The sequence below is a fragment of the Schistocerca gregaria genome, chromosome 1 (genome assembly GCF_023897955.1).
Source record: "Schistocerca gregaria isolate iqSchGreg1 chromosome 1, iqSchGreg1.2, whole genome shotgun sequence".
Taxonomy (NCBI): Eukaryota; Metazoa; Arthropoda; class Insecta; order Orthoptera; family Acrididae; genus Schistocerca; species Schistocerca gregaria.
The window spans coordinates 48,286,517-48,305,456 of NC_064920.1; positions in this window are offsets into that span (position 1 = coordinate 48,286,517).

The following is an 18,940-nucleotide window of genomic DNA, read 5'->3' on the forward strand; positions in this document are numbered from 1 at the left end:
CCGCTCTCAAAAAACCGGTACAACTGGCCACTGTTGCTACACAAACGGAGGTTGCTAGTGTTAGCACTAAAACCTGCGCTTGCCAGTGCACTTGTGCTGCTGCGGTTGTTTTGCAATCTGCGGCTCTCCCCGCTACATCGGACAAGGCCGTGGTCGCTGACATTGAGGTACTTCCAGCCTCCCCCCATATGGCGCCTTCTGCCCAGGCGAGTCAACCTCCAACTGTTGACAAGGCTCTGCATTCCAAGCCCCCCAAGACAAAGCCTCAGAAGATGAAGGTTCTGCCACCTGAGGAGACTAGTCAGCGTCAGTCCAATGATGATGCCATCGTACTGTCTGACATCTCCCGTGGGTCGTCATCAGATCTTATGGACATTGATGTCGACCGGGGGCGATCTTCTCACCCCAGGAATAAATCTCCGGCCAGTACGGTCTCTCCTCCAAAGCACTGAGGCAGGGTGAAAGTTCAGCCACCCTGATCACTGGGTCCCATATTACAGTGGAACCTGAATGGTTTCAGGACGCATGTGGCCGAATTACAACTCCTTATACGAGAGTGCCCCTTGTGCTTATGTATCCAAGAGACACATTTTCGGGCTACTGATTCTCCTTCTTTACGCGGCTATATCATATATCGAAAAGATGATCTGACGGGGCAAAGGGCAAAGGGTGGTGTTGCGGTTTTTGTCCGTGACATGCACCCCTCATCTGAGCTCCCTCTCATCACCGACTTGCAAGCAGTTGCAGTTGACATTCTTGTGGGTCGGAGGCTCACAGTCTGTTCTGTTTATTTACCACCTCCGGATGCGATAGACTCTGAGGCTCTCACGGACCTTATTAGCCAACTCCCTCGCCCAATTCTTCTTCTGGGGGACTTCAACGCTCATAATGTCTTATGGGGCTCTCCGACTACTTGCCCCAGGGGTCGCATTCTGGAAAGCGTCATGATGTCTGAAGAACTGTGCCTCCTCAACTCTGGTGCTCCTACTCATTTCTGTACTGCTTCCGGACCGTCATCGGCTATTGACCTATCCTTTTGCTCTCCAGCACACGCGGATTCTGCTCTGTGGGAGGCTGCAGCTGACCTCCATTGTAGTGACCACTTCCCCCTCTGGATTCGCCTCCTGGATGAGGCTGTGGCATTACCAGTGCCGCCCCGGTGGCACCTTTGCAGAGCTGACTGGACACTATTCAGAAAACTGGCTGTTTTGGAACACCGTGCCAGCGTCCACGAATGGGTAGACCATGTTGCAGCCGTGATCTCTCATGTTGCTAAATTGTCAATCCCACGGTCATCCGGTCATCCCAAGAGGCGTCCTGTCCCTTGGTGGACCACTGAGTGCCACTCAGCCATCCGCGCCCGCCGTGCAGCACTGCGCCGCTTCAAGTGCCATCCCTCAGCTGACAATCTTGCGGCCTTTCGGGTGGCAAGGGCCAGAGCACGGCGAGTGACTAAAGAGACCAAACGACGGTCATGGCAATCGTTCTTGAATTCCATCTCTCGCTCCACTAGTTCTACGAAAGAATGGGAAGCCATCAGGAGGATTTCCGGGAAACTCAGCCAGCTACCTGTCACGGCATTGCTGCATCAGGGATGTCTCCTCACGGCGCCGAGGGACATTGCCCAGACACTGGCCATGCATTTTGCGGAATCTACCGCCACTATTAACTGTGATCCAGATTTTTGCTGCTACCGCACTGCCGTCGAAAGGGGTCACTTGGACTTCCGGTCTCTAAATTCTGAACCCTATAACTGCCCCTTCACAATGTGGGAACTGGATTCTGCGCTGTCTGTGGCTCATGATACTGCGCCTGGTCATGATCAAATCCGGTACAGCATGCTGCGGCACCTGTTGCTGCCATCCAAGGAAGTTCTCCTGAACTGTTTCAATATGATATGGTTATCTGGCACGTACCCTGACTCGTGGAGGGAGGCAATTTTGATTCCCCTCCTCAAACCAGGGAAGGACCGAACGCATCCCAGTAGTTATCGGAGTATTGCCTTGACGAGCTGTGTTGGGAAGACGTTGGAACGCATGGTCAACCGCCGCCTGGTTTGGCTGCTCGAGACCAGGCAGCTCCTTAACCCCTCTCAGTGTAGCTTTTGGAGATGTCGTTCCACTATAGACAACTTGACCCTGCTTGAGGCCGCCATCCAGCAGGCCTTTCTACGTAACCAGCATTGTCTAGGGGTCTTCTTTGACATTAATAAGGCGTATGACACTACTTGGCGCCGCCTTATCCTCAATCAACTCCATGAGTGGGGCTTTCGTGGCCGTCTCCCCATCTTCATTCGGTCCTTTCTTTCTCACCGCCTCCTTCGGTATCGGGTTGGTAATGTGCTATCGGATTTGTACGTGCAGGAGAATGGTGTTCCTCAGGGCAGCGTTTTAAGTGTCACCCTCTTTGCCGTTGTTATTAACAGTATCACGTCCACTATCCGGAGTCCTGCCCAATGCTCCTTGTTTGTGGACGATTTTGCTGTTTTCTGTTCTTCCTCCAGTCTTGTCAGTGCTAGTCGGCAGTTACAGCTTACGATAAAGCGCTTGGAGGCATGGACTGCAAAGACGGGTTTTACCTTTTCTGCAGACAAATCTGTGTGTGTTCATTTTAATCGTTCTCGGCGTCTTTTTACCTCCCCTGAATTGCGTCTGAGGGACACCGTTCTTCCTTTTAGAGACACTGTGAGGTTCCTGGGCCTCACTTTTGATTCCAAGTTGTCGTGGTTGCCTCACCTTAAAGACCTCAAGGTGCGGGCCCTGAAGGCACTGAATATTTTGAAGTGTCTGAGCCATCGGTCCTGGGGAGCCGATCGGGCGCGTCTGCTGCAGTTTTATAGGGCTTTCGTCCGATCGCGTCTTGACTATGCTTGCACCGTGTATGGGTCAGCAAGGCCTTCGTATCTGAAGATCCTTGACGCAGTACACCATGAAGGTATCAGGCTGGCCACTGGTGCCTTCCGTACCAGTCCCATCCCCAGCCTGTGTGCTGAGGCAGGGGAACCGCCGCTCGCCATCCGGCGGAAACTCCTCATGGTGCGACGGGTGTGTCATTTCCTTGCGTGCCCTACCTCTCCTGCGTACCCTACCGTTGCCCTACCGCCTATGGAACGTCTCTTTTCCAGTCGTCCCAGGGCAACAAAACCATTTGGGATTCGTGCCAAGCATTTGCTTGAGTCCCTTGGTGTGGAGCGTGTGGCCCCCCAACGACAAGGTTTTACTCGCCTGCCTCCCTGGTTGCTCCAGAGGCCCAGCATCCTTTTAGACTTGTCGGAGAACCGGAGGAACTGCACTCCGGCGTTTGTTTTTACCTCCTTATTTTACGATATTTTAAACCAGCATCCGGACCATGTACCTGTATTCACAGATGGCTCTAAACAGGGGAACACTGTTGGTTGTGCTGTTGTTTTCCCTGATCGAGTCGTCAAGTTACGGCTACCTGCGGCGTTTACCATCCTCGATGCCGAATTGTTTGCAATCTTGCGGGCATTGGAGCAGATGAGATGTGTTCCAAGTCTTAAGTTCCTCATCTGTTCTGACTCCCTGAGTGCCCTTCAGACCATGCAACACTTGTACCCAACGGATACGGTCGTCCAGAACATCCATGATGCCCTACTCCACCTGCAACGGCAGGGGAAGGAGGTTTCTTTCTGCTGGGTGCCTGGGCACGTGGGTATTAGGGGAAACGAACTGGCGGATGTGGCTGCCAAAGATGCATGTTCCCTCCCTCACGTTGTTGAATGTGCCGTCCCCCTCCATGCTGTAACCTCCCTTTTGCGTTTTCGTGTTATGCATCAATGGGAAGAGGAGTGGTTGGCAGCTTCTGCCAATAAGCTGCGTCTGGTAAAGGCCACTACGCGACCATGGCGTACGTCCTACCAGTCATACAGGCGGGATGAGGTTCTCCTCACTCGCCTCCGCATTGGACACAGTCCCTTCACGCATGGTTTTTTACTCCGGCGGGAGGACCCCCCAATCTGCAGTGCTTGTGGCGACCAGATTACTGTCCGCCACATTTTACCTGACTGTCTTTTACTCTCTGACCAGAGGGCGGTGGTTTCCTTGCCACCGGATTTGCCCTCTATTTTGCAAGACGACGCAGCGACTGTGGTTAAGGTCTTACGGTTTTGTGTCCTGTCCAATCTGTTGCCTCGGATTTTAAGGAGAACGTTTTAATGTGCTGCTGGGTGACTGGCTCACCCAGGTTTTAGGTAAGAGGTCCGCCAGTCACGATTACCTCCTTGTTTCCCTTCGGTATCTGTTCTCTTTTCCTTGTGTTTCCTTTCCTTTTTTAGTGTGTTTCTTCTCCTCTTGTTTTGCCTCTGTATGTGCGCATTTGGAACTGCGTCAGGCCTGTGTCTTTTAGCCGTTCTCCTTGTTCGGCGTCCGTCTTCGTCCCTTCACCCCTTGTGTTCCTGTTTCTATGCGTTTGGGCGCTGATGACCACGCTGTTTAGCGCCCGTAAACCTCAAACACACACACAAAACGTTGGATTGGTGATATGTTGATATACATATGGTCTATGAAAACAATAAAGAAAATTCAATGTTCCTTTACAATCAATGTGAGTGGTGACGGGTATGATTTCAACACTAGGACCAGGCCTAGAACTATCTGCCCATGAAATCCTTACTGCCTTCTGCAGGGCACGCTCAATACATATATAAAGAAAATGTTGGTTTGGTGATATGTTGATATACATATAGTCTATGAAATCAATAAGGATAATTCAATGTTCCTTTATAATCAATGTGAGTGGTGATGGGTATGTGGGCGGAACAACGAACAGGCCTAGACCTATCTGCCCCTGAACTCCTTACTGCAATCTGCCTGGCTGGCTCGATATATGTATAAGGAAAACGTTGGATTGGTAATATGTTGATATACATATGGACTATGAAATCAATAAAGAAAGTTCAATGTTCCTTTACAAACAATGTGAGTGGTGATATGTACGAGGGCGGCACTAGTACCAGGCCTAGAAATAACTGTCCCTGAACTCCTTACTGCCATCTGCCTGTCACGCTTAATATATATATAAAGAAAATGATGGTTTGGTGATATATTCATATACATATCGTTTGGGAAATCAATAAAGAAAATTCAATGTTCCTTTACAATCAATGAGAGTGGTGACAGGTTTGAGGGAGGCACTGAGACCAAGCCTAGATATATCTGTCCCTGAACTCCTTACTGCCATCTGCCTGCCCCGCTCGAAACATGTATGAAGAAAATGTTGGTTTGGTGATATGTTCATACACATATAGTCTGGGAAATCAATAAAGTAAATTCAATGTTCCTTTAAAATCAATGTGTGTGGTGACCCGCTTGAGGGGCACCACCTGGACCAAGATTACAACATTCTCCCCGGAACTCCTTACTGCCATCTGCCGGGCCCGCTCGATATATGTATAGAAGAAAAGGTTGCTTTGGTGTCATATTCATATACATATAGACTGGGAAATCAATAAAGAAAATTCAATGTACCTTCACATTCAATGTGAGTGGTGACGCGTATGACGGCGGCACGGGGACCAGGCCTAGATATATCTGCCCCTGAACTAGTTACCGCCATCTGATTGGCCCGCTCTATATATGTATAAAGAAAATTTTGGATTGTTGATATAATAATATACATATAGTCTGGAAATCAATAAAGAAAATTCAATGTTAATTTACAATCAATGTGAGTGGTGATAGGTATGAGGGTGACACTGGGACCAGGCCTAGAAGTATCTGTCCCTGAACTCCTTGCTGCCATCTGCCTGGCCTGCTCGATATATGTATAAAGAAAATGTTGATTTTGTGATATGTTCATATATATATGGTCTATAGAATCAATAAAGAAAATTCAATTTTCCTTTTCAATCATTGTGAGTGGTGAGGGGTATGAGTTCACCACTAGGACCAGGGATAGAAACATCTGGCCCCGAACTTCTTACTGCCATCTGCCTGGCATGCTCGATATATGTATAAAGAAAATGTTGGTTTGGTGTTTTATTCATATACATATAGTGTGTTAAGTCAATAAAGAATATTCAATGTTCCTTTACAATCAATGTGAGTGGTGACAGGTATGAGGGTGACACTGGGACCAGGCATAGAACTATTTGCCCCTGAACTCCTTACTGCTATCTGCCTGGCTGGTTCGATATATGTGTAAAGAAAATGTTGGATTTGTGATATGTTGATATACATATGGTCTATGAAATCAACAAAGAAAATTCAATGTTCCTTAACAATCAATGTGAGTGGTGACGGGTACGAGGGCGGCACTAGGACCAGGCCTAGAAATATCTGTCCCTGAACTCCTTGCTGCCATCTGCCTGGCCTGCTCGATATACATGTATAAAGAAAATGATTGTTTGGTGTTATGTTGATATACATATGGTCTATGAAATCAGTCAAGAAAATTCAATGTTCCTTTACAATCAATGTGAGTGTTGACGGGTATGAGGGCACCATTGGATCAGGCCTAGAACATTCTGTCCCTGATCTCCTTACTGCCATTTGCCTGGCCCCCTTGATACATGTATAAAGAAAACGTTTAATTGGTGATATGTTGATATACACATGGTCTATGGAAACAATAAATAAAATTGGATGTTCCTTTACAACCAATGTGAGTGGTGACATGTACGAGGGCGGCACTAGGACCAGGCCTAGAAATATCTGTCCCTGAACTCCTTACTGCCATCTGCCTGGCCTGCTCGATATATGTATAAAGGAAATGTTGGTTTGGTGATGTGTTCATATACATGTAGTCTGGGAAATCAGTAAAGAAAATTCAATGTTACTTTACAATCAATGTGAGTGGTGACAGGTATGAGCGTGGCACTGAGACCAGGCCTAGAACTATCTATCCCTGAACTCCTTACCGCCATCTGCCTGCCCCACTCGAAACATGTATGAAGATAATGTTGGTTTGGTGATGTGTTCATACACATATAGTCTGGGAAATCAATAAAGAAAATTCAATTTTCCTTTACAATCAATGTGAGTGGTGACCCGTTTGAGGGCACCACTTGGACCAGTTTTATAACATTCTGCCCCTGAACTCCTTACTGCAATGTGCCTGGCCCGCTCGATACATGTATAAAGGAAATGTTGGTTTGGTGATGTGTTCATACACATGTAGTCTGGGAAATCAATAAAGAAAATTCAATGTTCCTTTACGATCAATGTGAGTGCTGACGGGTACGAGGTCGGCACTAGGAGCAGGCCTAGAACTATCTGTCCCTGAACTCCTAACTGCCATCTGAGTGGCCCGCTGTATATACATATAAAGAAAACGTTGGTTTGGTGACATATTGATATACATATAGTTTGGGAAATCAATAAAAAAAAAAGTCAATGATTCTTTACAATCAATGTAAGTGGTGACGGGTATGAGGGTGGCACTTGGACCAGGCCTAGAACTATCTGCCCCTGAACTAAATACTGCCATCTGCCTGCTGCGCTCGATACATGTATAAAGAAAATGTTGTATTGGTGATATGTTCATATACATATAGTTTGGGAAGTCAATAAAGAAAATTCAATGTTCCTTTACAATCAATGTGAGTGGTTACGGCTATGAGTGCGGCACTAGGAACAGGCGTAGAATTATCTGCCCCTGAACTCCTTACTGCAATATGCCTGGCCCGCTCGATATATGTATAAAGAAAATGTTGGTTTGGTGATATATTCATATACATATAGTGTGGGAAATCAATAAAGAAAATTCAATGTTCCTTTACAATCAATGTGAGTGGTGACGGGTATGAGGGCCGAACTACCACCAGGCCTAGACCTATCTGCCCCTGAACTCCTTACTGCAATCCGCTTGGCACGCTAGATATATGTATAAAGAAAATGTTGGTTTGGTTATATGTTCATATACATATAGTCTGAGAAATAAATAAAGAAAATTCAATGTTCCTTTACAATCAATGTGAGTGGTGGTGGGTATGAGGGCGGCACTAGGACCAGGCCTAGATTTGTCTGCCCCTGAACCCCTTACTGCCATCTGTCTGGCCCGCTCGATAAATGTATAAAGAAAATGTTGTTTCGGTCACATGTTCATGTACAAATAGTCTAGGAAATCAATAAAGAAAATTCAATAATCCTTTACTATCAATGTGAGTGGTGACGGGTAAGAGGGCGGCCCTAGGATCAGGCCTAGAATTATCTGCCCCTGAACTCCATACTCTCATCCGCTGGCCCGCTCGATAAATATATAAAGAAAATGTTGGTTCGGTGACATGTTCGTATACATATAGTCTGGGAAATAAGTAAAGAAAATTCAATGTTCCTTTACAATCAATTTGAGTGGTGACGTGTTTGAGGGCACTACTAGGACAAGGCCAAGAACTATCTGCCCCTGAACTACTTCCTGCCATCTGCCTCTCCCGCTCAATATATGTATAAAGAAAATGTTGGTTAGGTGATATGTACATATACATATGGTCTATGAAATCAATAAAGAAAATACAATGTTCCTTTACAATCAAAGTGAGTGGTGAAGGGTATGAGGGCACCACTCGGAGAAGGCCTGGAACTATCTGCCCCTGAACTCCTTACTGCCATCTGCCTGGCCCACTTGATATATGTATAAAGAAAATGTTGGTTTAGTGATACGTTCATGTACATACAGTCTGGGAAATAAATAAAGAAAATTCAATGATCCTTTACAATCAATGTGAGTGGTGACGGGTATGAGGGGGGCATGGGACCAGGCCTAGATCTATCTGCCCTTGAACTCCTTGCAGCCATCTGCATGGCCCACTCGGTATGTGTATAAAGAACATTTTTTTATGCTGATATGTCCCTATACATATAGTCTGGAAATCAATAAAGAAAATTCAATGTTCCTTTACAATCAATGTTAGTGGTGACGTGTATGAAAGCGGAACTGGTACCAGACCTAATACTATCTGCCCCTGAACTCCTTTCTGCCATCTGCCTTGCCCGCTAGATATATGTATAAGAAAAATGTTGGTTTGGTGATATGTTCATATACATATGGTCTATGAAATCAATAAAGAAAATTCAATGTTCCTTTATAATCAATGTGAGTGGTAACGGGTATGAGGGCGGCACTGCGACCATGCCTAGAACTATCTGACCCTGACCTCCTTACTGCCATCTGCCTGGAAAGCTCGATATATGAATAAAAAAATGTTGGTTTGGTGATATGTTCATATACATATGGTCTATGAAATCAATAAAGAAAATTCAATGTTCCTTTACAATCAATGTGAGTGGTGACGGGTAAGAGGGCGGCACTGGGACCAGGCCCGGAAATACCTGGCCCTGAACTCCTTACTGCCATCTACCTGGCCCACTCGACATATATATAGAGAAAATGTTGTGTTAGTTATATGTTCATATGCATATGGTCTATGAAACCAATAAAGCAAATTCAATGTTCCTTTACGATCAATTTGAGTGGTGATGGGTATGAAGGCGGAACTGGGACAGGGCCTAGAACTATCTGCCCCTGAACTCCTTACTGCCATACGCCTGGCCCGCTCGATATATGTATAAAGAAAATGTTGGTTTGGTGATATGTTCATATACATATAGTCAGGAAAATCAATAATGAAATTTGAAAGGTTCTTTACAATCAATGTAAGTGGTGATGGGTATGAGGGTGGCACTAGGACCAGGCCTACAACTATCTGCCCCTGAACTCTTTACTGACTTCTGCGTGGCCCACTCGATATATGTATAACGAAATTGTTGGTTTGGTGGTATTTTCATATACATATAGTCTGAGAAATCAATAAAGAAAAACCATTGTTCCTTCACAATCTATGTGAGTGGTGACGGGTATGAGTGCGGCACGGGAAACAGGAATAGAAATATCCGCTCCTGAACTCATTACTGCCATCTGCCTCTCCCTATCGATAAATGTATAAAGAAAAAGTTGGTTTGGTGTTATATTCATATACATATTGTCTATGAAATCAATAAAGAAAATTCACTGTTCGTTTACAATCAATGTGAGTGGTGACTGGTATGACGGCGGCACAGGGACCAGGCCTAGAACTATCTGCCCATGAACTCCTTACTGCCATCTGCCTGGCCCGCTCGATATATGTATAAGGAAAATCTTGGTTTTGTGGTATGTTCATATTCATATAGTCAAGGAAATTTATAAAGAAAATTCATTGTTCCTTTACAATCAATATGAGTGGTGATGGGTATGAGGGCGGCACTGGTACCAGGCATAGAACTATATGCCCCTGAACTCCTAACTGCCATCTGCCTCGCCCACTCAATATAGGTAGAAAGAGAATATTGGTTTGCTGATAAGTTCATATACATATGGTCTATGAAATCAATAAGGAAAATTGAATTTTCCTTTACAATCAATGTGAGTGGTGACGGGTAGGAGGGCACCACTAGGACCAGGCCTAGAACTATCTGTCCCTGAACTCCTAACTGCCGTCTGCCTGGCCCGCTCGATATATGTATAAAGAAAATGTTGGTTTGGTGATATGTTCACATACATATTGTCTGTCAAACCAATAACGAAAATTCAATGTTCCTTTACAATCAATGTGAGTGTGACGGGTATGAGGGTGGCACTAGGACCAGGCCTAGAACTATCTGCCCCTGAACTCCTTTCTGCCATCTGCCTGGCCCAATAGATATATGTATAAGGATAATGTTGTTTTGGTGATATGTTCTTATACATATGGTCTATGAAGTCAATAAAGAAAATTCAATGTTCCTTTACAATCAACGTGAGTGGTGACGAGTAGGAGGGCACCACTAGGACCAGGCCTAGAACTATCTGCCACTGAACTCCTTACTGCCATCTTCCTGGCAAGATCGATATATGTGTAAAGAAAATGTTGGTTTGGTGATATGTTCATATACATATAGGCTGGGAAATCAATAAAGAAAATACAATGGTCCTTTACAGTCTATGTGAATGGTGACGGGTATGAGGGCGGCTCTGGGAACAGGCCCAGCTCTATCTTCCCCTGAACTCCTTACTTACATCTGCCTGGGATGCTCGATATGTGTATAAAGAAATTGTTGGTTTTGGTGATATATTCATATACATATAGTCTAGGAAATCAACAAAGATAATTCAATGTTCCTTTACAATCAATATGAGTGGTGACGGGTACGAGGGCGGCACTGGGACCAGGCCTAGAACTATGTGCACCTGAACTCCTTACTGCCATCTGCATGGCCGCTAAACATATGTATAAGAAAATGTTGGTTTGGTGATATGTTCATATACATATGGTCTATGAAATCGATAAAGAAAATTCAATGTTCCTTTACAATTAGTGTGAGTGGTGACGGGTATGAGGGCTGCACTGGGACCAGGAAGAGAACTATCTGCCCCCGAACGCCTTACTGCCATCTGTCTGGCAAGCTCGATGTATTTATTAAGTAAATATTACGTTGGTAACATTTTCATATACATATAGTCTGGCAAATCAATAAAGAAAATTCAATGTTCCTTTACAATCAATGGGAGTGGTGATGGGTATGAGAGCGGCACAGGTAACAGCCCTAGAACTATCTGCCCAAGAACTCCTTACTGCCATTTGCCTGGCCCACTCGATATAAGTATAATCAGAATAATGGTTTGGTGATATGTTCACATACATATAATCTGGCAAATCGATAAAGAAAATTCGATGCTCCTTTACAATCAATGTGAGTGGTGACGGGTATGGGGGCAGCACTGTGACCAGGCCTAGAACTATGTGCCTATGAAACTCCTTGCAGCCATCTGCCTGGCCCGCTCGATATATGTTGAAGAAAAAGTTGGTTTGTTGATATGTTCATATACTTATAGTCTGGGAAATCAATAAAGAATATTCAATGTTCCTTTGCAATCAATGTGAGTGGTGACGGGTATGAGGGCGTCACTGGAACAATTCCTAGAACTATCTGCCACTGAACCCCTTACTGCATTCTGCCTGGCCCGCTCGATATATGTATAAGGAAAATCTTGGTTTGGTGATATGTTCATATACATATGTTCTGGGAAATCAAAGAAGAGAATTCAATGTTCCTTTACAATCAATGTGAGTGGTGATGGTAATGGTGGTGGCACTTGGACCAGGCGAAGAACTATCTGTCACTGAACTCCTTACTGCTATCTGCCTGGCCCGCTCGATATATGTATGAAGAGAATATTTGTTTGGTTTTTATGTTCATATACATATGGTCTATGAAATAAATATAGAAAATTCAATGTTCCTTTACAATCAATGTGAGTGGTGACAGTTAGGATGGCACCATTAGCACCAGGCCTAGAACTATCTGCCCCTGAACTCCTTACTGCCATCTGCATGGCCCACTCGATATATGTATAAAGAACATGTTTCTATTCTGATGAGTTCATATACATAAAGTCTGCAAAATCAATAAAGAAAATTCAATTTTCGTTTACAATCAATGTGAGATGTGGCAGGTATGAGGGCGGCACTTTGACCAGGCCTACAAATATCTGCACTGAAACTCCTTACAGCCATCTCCCACGCCCGCTACATATATGTGTAAAGAAAATGTTGATTTGGTGATATGTTCATATTCATAGAGCCTGGGAAATTTATAAGAAAATTCAATGTTCCTTTACAATCAGTATGAGTGGTGACGGGTATGAGGGCGGCACTGGTACCAGGCCTAGAACTATCTGCCCCTGAACTCCTTACTGCCATCTGCATGGCCCGCTCTATATATGTATAAAAAACATGTTGGTTTGCTAATATGTTCATATACATTTAGTCTGGGAAATCAATAAAGAAAATTCAATGTTCCATTACAATAAATGTGATTGGTGATGGGTATGAGGGCGGCACTGGGACCAGGCCTAGAATTATCTGCCCCTGAACTCATTACTGCCATCTGCCTGGCCCGCTAGATACATGTATAACGAAAATGTTGGTTTGGTTAGATTTTCATATACATATAGACTGGGAAATCTATAAAGAAATTTCAAAGGTTCTTTACAATTAATGTGAGTGGTGATGGGTATGAAGGCGTCACTGGTACCTGGCCTTGTACTGTCTACCCCTGAACTCCTTACTGCCTTCTGCCTGGCCCGCTAAATATATGTATAAAGAAAATGTTGGTTTGGTGATATGTTCATATAAATATAGTCTGGGAAATCAATAAAGAGGTTTCAAATGTTCTTTACAATCAATGTGAGTGGTGAGAGTATGAGGGCGGCACTCGGGCCAGGGCTAGAACTATCTGCTCCTGAACTCCTTACTGCCATCTGCCTGGCCCAATCGATACGTGTATAAAGAAATGGATTTTTTGGTGATATGTCATATACATATAGTCTGGGAAATAAATAAAGAAAATTCAATGTTTCTTTACAATCAATGTGTGTGGTGATGGGTATGAGGACAGGACTGGGACCAGGCCTTGAACTATCTGCCCCTGAACTCCTTACTGCCATCTGCCTTCTCGATCGATTTATGTATAAAGAAAATATTGGTTTGGTGATATGTTCATGTACATATATTCTGGGAAATCAAAAAAGAAATTTCAGTGTTCCTTTACAATCAATGTGAGTATTGACGGGTATGAGTGTGGCACTGGGACCCTGAAAGCAAATATCTGCCCCTGAACTCCTTACTGCCATCTGCCTGGCCCGCTCGATATGTGTATAAAGAAAATGTTGGTTTGGTGATATGTTCATATACATATGGTCTGGGAAATCAAAGAAGAAAATTCAGTGTTCCTTTACAATCAATGTGAGTGGTGACTGGTACGAGGACGGCTCTGGGACAGGCCTAGAAATATCGGCAAGTTCTAGCACTAACTGCCCCTGACTCCTTGCCACCATCTGCCTGGCCCCATTTCATATATGTATAAAGAGAAAGTTGGTTTTTTTTATATGTTCATATACACATGGTTTGGGAAATCAATAAAAAAAATTCAATGTTTCTTTAGAATCAATGTGAGTGGTGACGGGTATGAGGGGGCACTGGGACAAGGCCTAGCACTAACTGCCCCTGACTCTTTGCCGCCATCTGCCTGGCCCATTTGATATATATATTGAGAGAGAAAGTTGGTTTTTTTATAGGTTCATTTACATATGGTTAATTAAAAAAATAAAAAAGAATTCAATATTTATTTATAATCAATTTGACTTGTGACGGGTATGCGGGGGCACTGGGACAAGGTCTAGCACTAGCTGCCCCTTACTCTTTGCCGCCATCTGCCTGGCCCATTTGATATATGTAAAAAGTGAAAGTTGGTTTTTTTGATATGTTCATTTACATACGGTTTGATAAATAAATTAAATAAATTCAATGTTTCTTTAGAATCGATGTGAGTGGTGACGGGTATGAGGGGGCACTGGGACAAGGCCTAGCACTTACTGCCCATGACTCCTTGCCGCCATCTGCCTGGCCCACTTGATATATGTAAAAAGAAAAAGTTGGTTTTTTTGATATGTTCATTAACATATTGTTTCGGTAATCAATAAAAAAATTCAATATTTCTTTAGAATCAATGTGAGTTGTGACAGGTATGAGGGGGCACTGGGACAAGGCCTATCACTAACTACCCCTGACTCCTTGCTGCCATCTTCCTGGCCCACTTGATATATCTAAAAAGAGAAAGATTTTTTTTATATGTTCATAAACATATGGCTCGGAAATCAATAAAAAAATTCAATGTTTCTATAGAATCAATGTGAGTTGTAACAGGTATGAGGGGGCACTGGAACAAGGCTTAGCAGCAGCTGCCCCTGACTTTTTGCCGCCATCTGCCTGTCCCATTTGATATATGTAAAAAGTGAAAGTTGGTTTTTTTGATATGTTCATTTACATACGGTTTGGTAAATAAATTTTTAAAAAATTCAATGTTTCTTCAGAATCAATGTGAGCGGCGAAGGGTATGAGGGGACACTGGGACAAGGCCTATCACTAACTGCACCTGTCTCCTTGCTGCCATCTGCCTGGCCCAATTGATATGTGTATAAAGAGAAATTTTTTTATATGTTCATTTACATATGGTTTGGGAAATAAATAAAAATAATTCAATGTTTCTTTAGAATCAATGTGAGTGGTGACGGGTTTGAGGGGGCACTGGGACTAGGCCTAGCACTAACTGCCCCTGACTCCTTGCCGCTATCTGCCTGGCCCACTTGATGTATATATAAAGAGAATTTTTTTTTGTTGATATTTTCATATACATATGGTTTGGAAAATCAATAAAAAAAAATTCAATATTTCTTTAGAATCTATGTGAGAGGTGACGGGTGTGAGGCTGCATTGGGACAAGGCCTTGAACTAACTGCCCCTGACTCCTTGCCGAAATCTGCCTGGCCCATTTGATATATGTCTAAAGAGAAAGGTTATTTTTATGTGTTCATTTACATATGGTTTGGGAAACAAATAAAAGTAATTCAATGTTTCTTTAGATTCAAAGTGAGTGGTGACGTGTATGAGGGGGCAATAGGACAAGGCCTAGCACTAACTGCCCCTGACTCCTTGCTGCCATCTGCTTGGCCCACTTGATATATGTAAAATGAGAAAGTTGGTTTTTTTGAAATGATCATATACATATGGTTTGGGAGATCAATAAAAAAAATTCAATGATTCTTTAGAATCTATGTGGGTGGTGACAGGTATGTGGGGGAACTGGGACAAGGCCTAGCACTAACTGCCCCTGACACCTTGCCGTCATCTGGCTTTAGCACCTGATATATGTATAAAGAGAAAGTTGGTTTTTTTGTATTTTCATACACTTATGGTTTGAGAAATCAATGAAAAAAAATTCAATGTTTCTTTAGAATTAATGTGAGTGGTGATGGGTATGAGGGGGCACTGGGACAAGGCCTAGCACTAACTGCCCCTGACTACTTGCCGCAATCTGCCTGGACCACTTGATATATGTATAAAGAGACAGGGGGTATTTTTGCTATTTTCATATACATATGGTTTGGGAAATAAAAAAAAATTCAATATTTATTTAGATTCAATGTGAGCGTTTACGGTTATGAGGGGGCACTGGGACATGGCCTAGCACTAACTGCCCTTGACTCCTTGCCGCCATTTGCCTGGCCCACTTGATATATGTAAAAAGAGAACGTTGGTTTTTTTGATATATCAATAAACATATGGTTTCTGTAATCAATAAAAAAATTTATTGTTTCCTCAGAATCAATGTGAGTTGTGACGGGTATGAGAGGGCACTTGGAAAAGCCTAGCACTAACTGCCCCTGACTCCTTGCCGCCATTTTCCTGGCCCACTTGATATATGTAAAAAGAGAAAGTTTGTTTTTTTGATATGTTCATAAACATATGGTTTCGGAAATCAATATAAAAACTCAATGTTAATTTAGAATCAATGTGAGTTATGACAGGTATGAGGGGGCACTGGGACAAGGACTAGCACTAACTGCCATAGAATCTTTGCAGCCATCTGATTTTCCCTCTTGATATATCTATCAAGAGAAAGTTCATTTTCTAGATATTTTCATACACATATGGTTTGGGAAATCAATATCAAAAATTCAATGTTTCTTTAGAATCCATCTGAGTGGTGACGATAATGAGGGGGCATTATAACAAGGCCTAGCACTAATTGCCCGAGACTCCTTGCCGCCATCTGCCTGGCCTATTTGACATATATATATATAGAGAGAGAGAGAGAGAGAATGTTGGTTTTTTATAGGTTCATTTACATAGGGTTAGGTAAAAAATATCAATATTTATTTAGAATTAATTTGAGTGGTGACGTGTATGCGGGGGCAGTGGGTCAAAGCCTAGCACTAGCTGCCCCTGACTTTTTGCCGCCATCTGCTTGGCCCACTTGATATATGTATAAAGAGATAGTTGGTTGTTTTGATATTTTCATATACGTATGGTTTGGGAAATCAATAAAAAAAATTCAATGTTTCTTTAGAATCAGTGTGAGTGGTGACGGGCATCAGGGGGCACTGGGACAAGGCATAGCACTGACTGCCATTGACTCCTTGCCACCATCTGCCTGGCCCCATTTGATATATGTATAAAGAGAATGTTGGTTTTTTTGATATTTTCATATACATATGGTTTGGGAAACCAATACAAAAAATTCAATATCCCTTTAGACCCAATGTGAGAGTTGACGGGTATGAGGGGAACTGGGACAAGGCCTGGCAACAACTGCCCGTGTGTCCTTGCCTCCATCTGCCTGGCCCATTCGATATATATTTATGAAGAGTATGTTGGTTTTTTTGATACGTTCATTTACATATTGGTATGGGAAATAATTTAAAAAAATTCACTGTTTCTTTAGAATCAATGTGTGTTGTGACAGGTGTTAGTGTGCCCTGGGAGAAAGCCTAGCACTAACTGCCCCAGAATACTTGCCGCCATCTGCCTGGCCCATTTGATATATGTAAAAAGAGAAAGTTGGTTTTTTTGATATGTTCATTTACATACGGTTTGGTAAAAAAATTAAAAAAAACTTCAATGTTTCTTTAGAATTTATGTGAGTGGTGACGTGTATGAGAGGGCACTGGGACAAGGCCTAGCACTAACTGCCCCTGACACCTTGCGCCATCTGCCTGCTCCACTTGATATATGTATCAAGAGAAAGTTGGTTTTTTTTGTATATTCATATACATATTTTTTGGGAAATATATAAAAAAATTCAATGTTTCTTTAGAATTAATGTGAGTGGTGACGGGTATGAGGGGGCACTGGGACAAGGCCTAGCACTAACTGCCACTGACTCCTTGCTGCCATCTGCCTACCCCTCTTGATATATGTATAAAGCGAAAGGTGGTTTTTATGCTATTTTCATATACATATTGTTTGGGAAATAAATAAAAAAAATGCAATATTTGTTTTGAATAAATGTGAGTGGCGACGGGTATGAGGGGGCATTGGGACAAGGCCTAGCAGTAACTGCCCCTGACTCCTTGTCGCTATCTGCCTGGACCACTTGATGTATATATAAAGAGAATTTTTTTGTTGTTGATATTTTCATATACATATGGTTTGGAAAATCAATAAAAAAAATTCAATATTCCTTTAGAATCTATGTGAGAGGTGACGGGTATGAGGCTGCATTGGGACAAGGCCTGGAACTAACTGCCCCTGTCTCCTTGCCGCCATCAGCCTGGCCCATTTGATATATGTATAAAGAGAAAGGTTTTTTTTTATGTGTTCATTTACATATGGTTTGGGAAATAAACAAAAAAAATTCAATGATTCTTTAGATTCAATGTGAGTGGTGACGGGTATGAGGGGGCAATAGGACATGGCCTAGCACTAAATGCTCCTGACTCCTTGCCACCATCTGCTTGTCCCACTTGATATATGTTAAATGAGAAAGTTGGTTATTTTGATATGTTCATATACATATGGTTTGGGAGATCAATAACAAAAATTCAATGTTTCTATAGAATCAATCTGAACTGTGACGGGTATGAGGGGGCACTGGAACAAGGCCTATCACTAACTGCCGTGACTCCTTGCTACCATCTGCCTGGCCCATTTGATTGGTTTTTTGATAGGTTCATTTACATATGGTTAGGTAAAAAAAAAATTCAATATTTATTTAGAATCAATTTGAGTGGTGACGGGTATGTGGGGGCACTGGGACAAGGTCTAGCACTAACTGCCCATGACTCCTTGCTGCAATCTGCCTGGCCCATTCGATATATGTATGAAGAGAATGTTGGTTTTTCTGATACGTTCATTTACATATTGTTAGGGGAAATAATTAAAAAAAATTCACTGTTTCTTTAGAATCAATGTGTGTTGTGACAGGTATGAGTGGGCCCTGGCAGAAGGCCTATCACTAACTGCCCCAGGATCCTTGCCGCCATCTGCCTGGCCCATTTGATATATGTAAAGAGAGAAAGTTAAATTTTTTGATATGTTCATTTACAAACGGTTTGGTAAATAAATTTAAAAAAAATTCAATGTTTCTTTAGAATTTATGTGAGTGGTGACGGGTATGAGGGGACA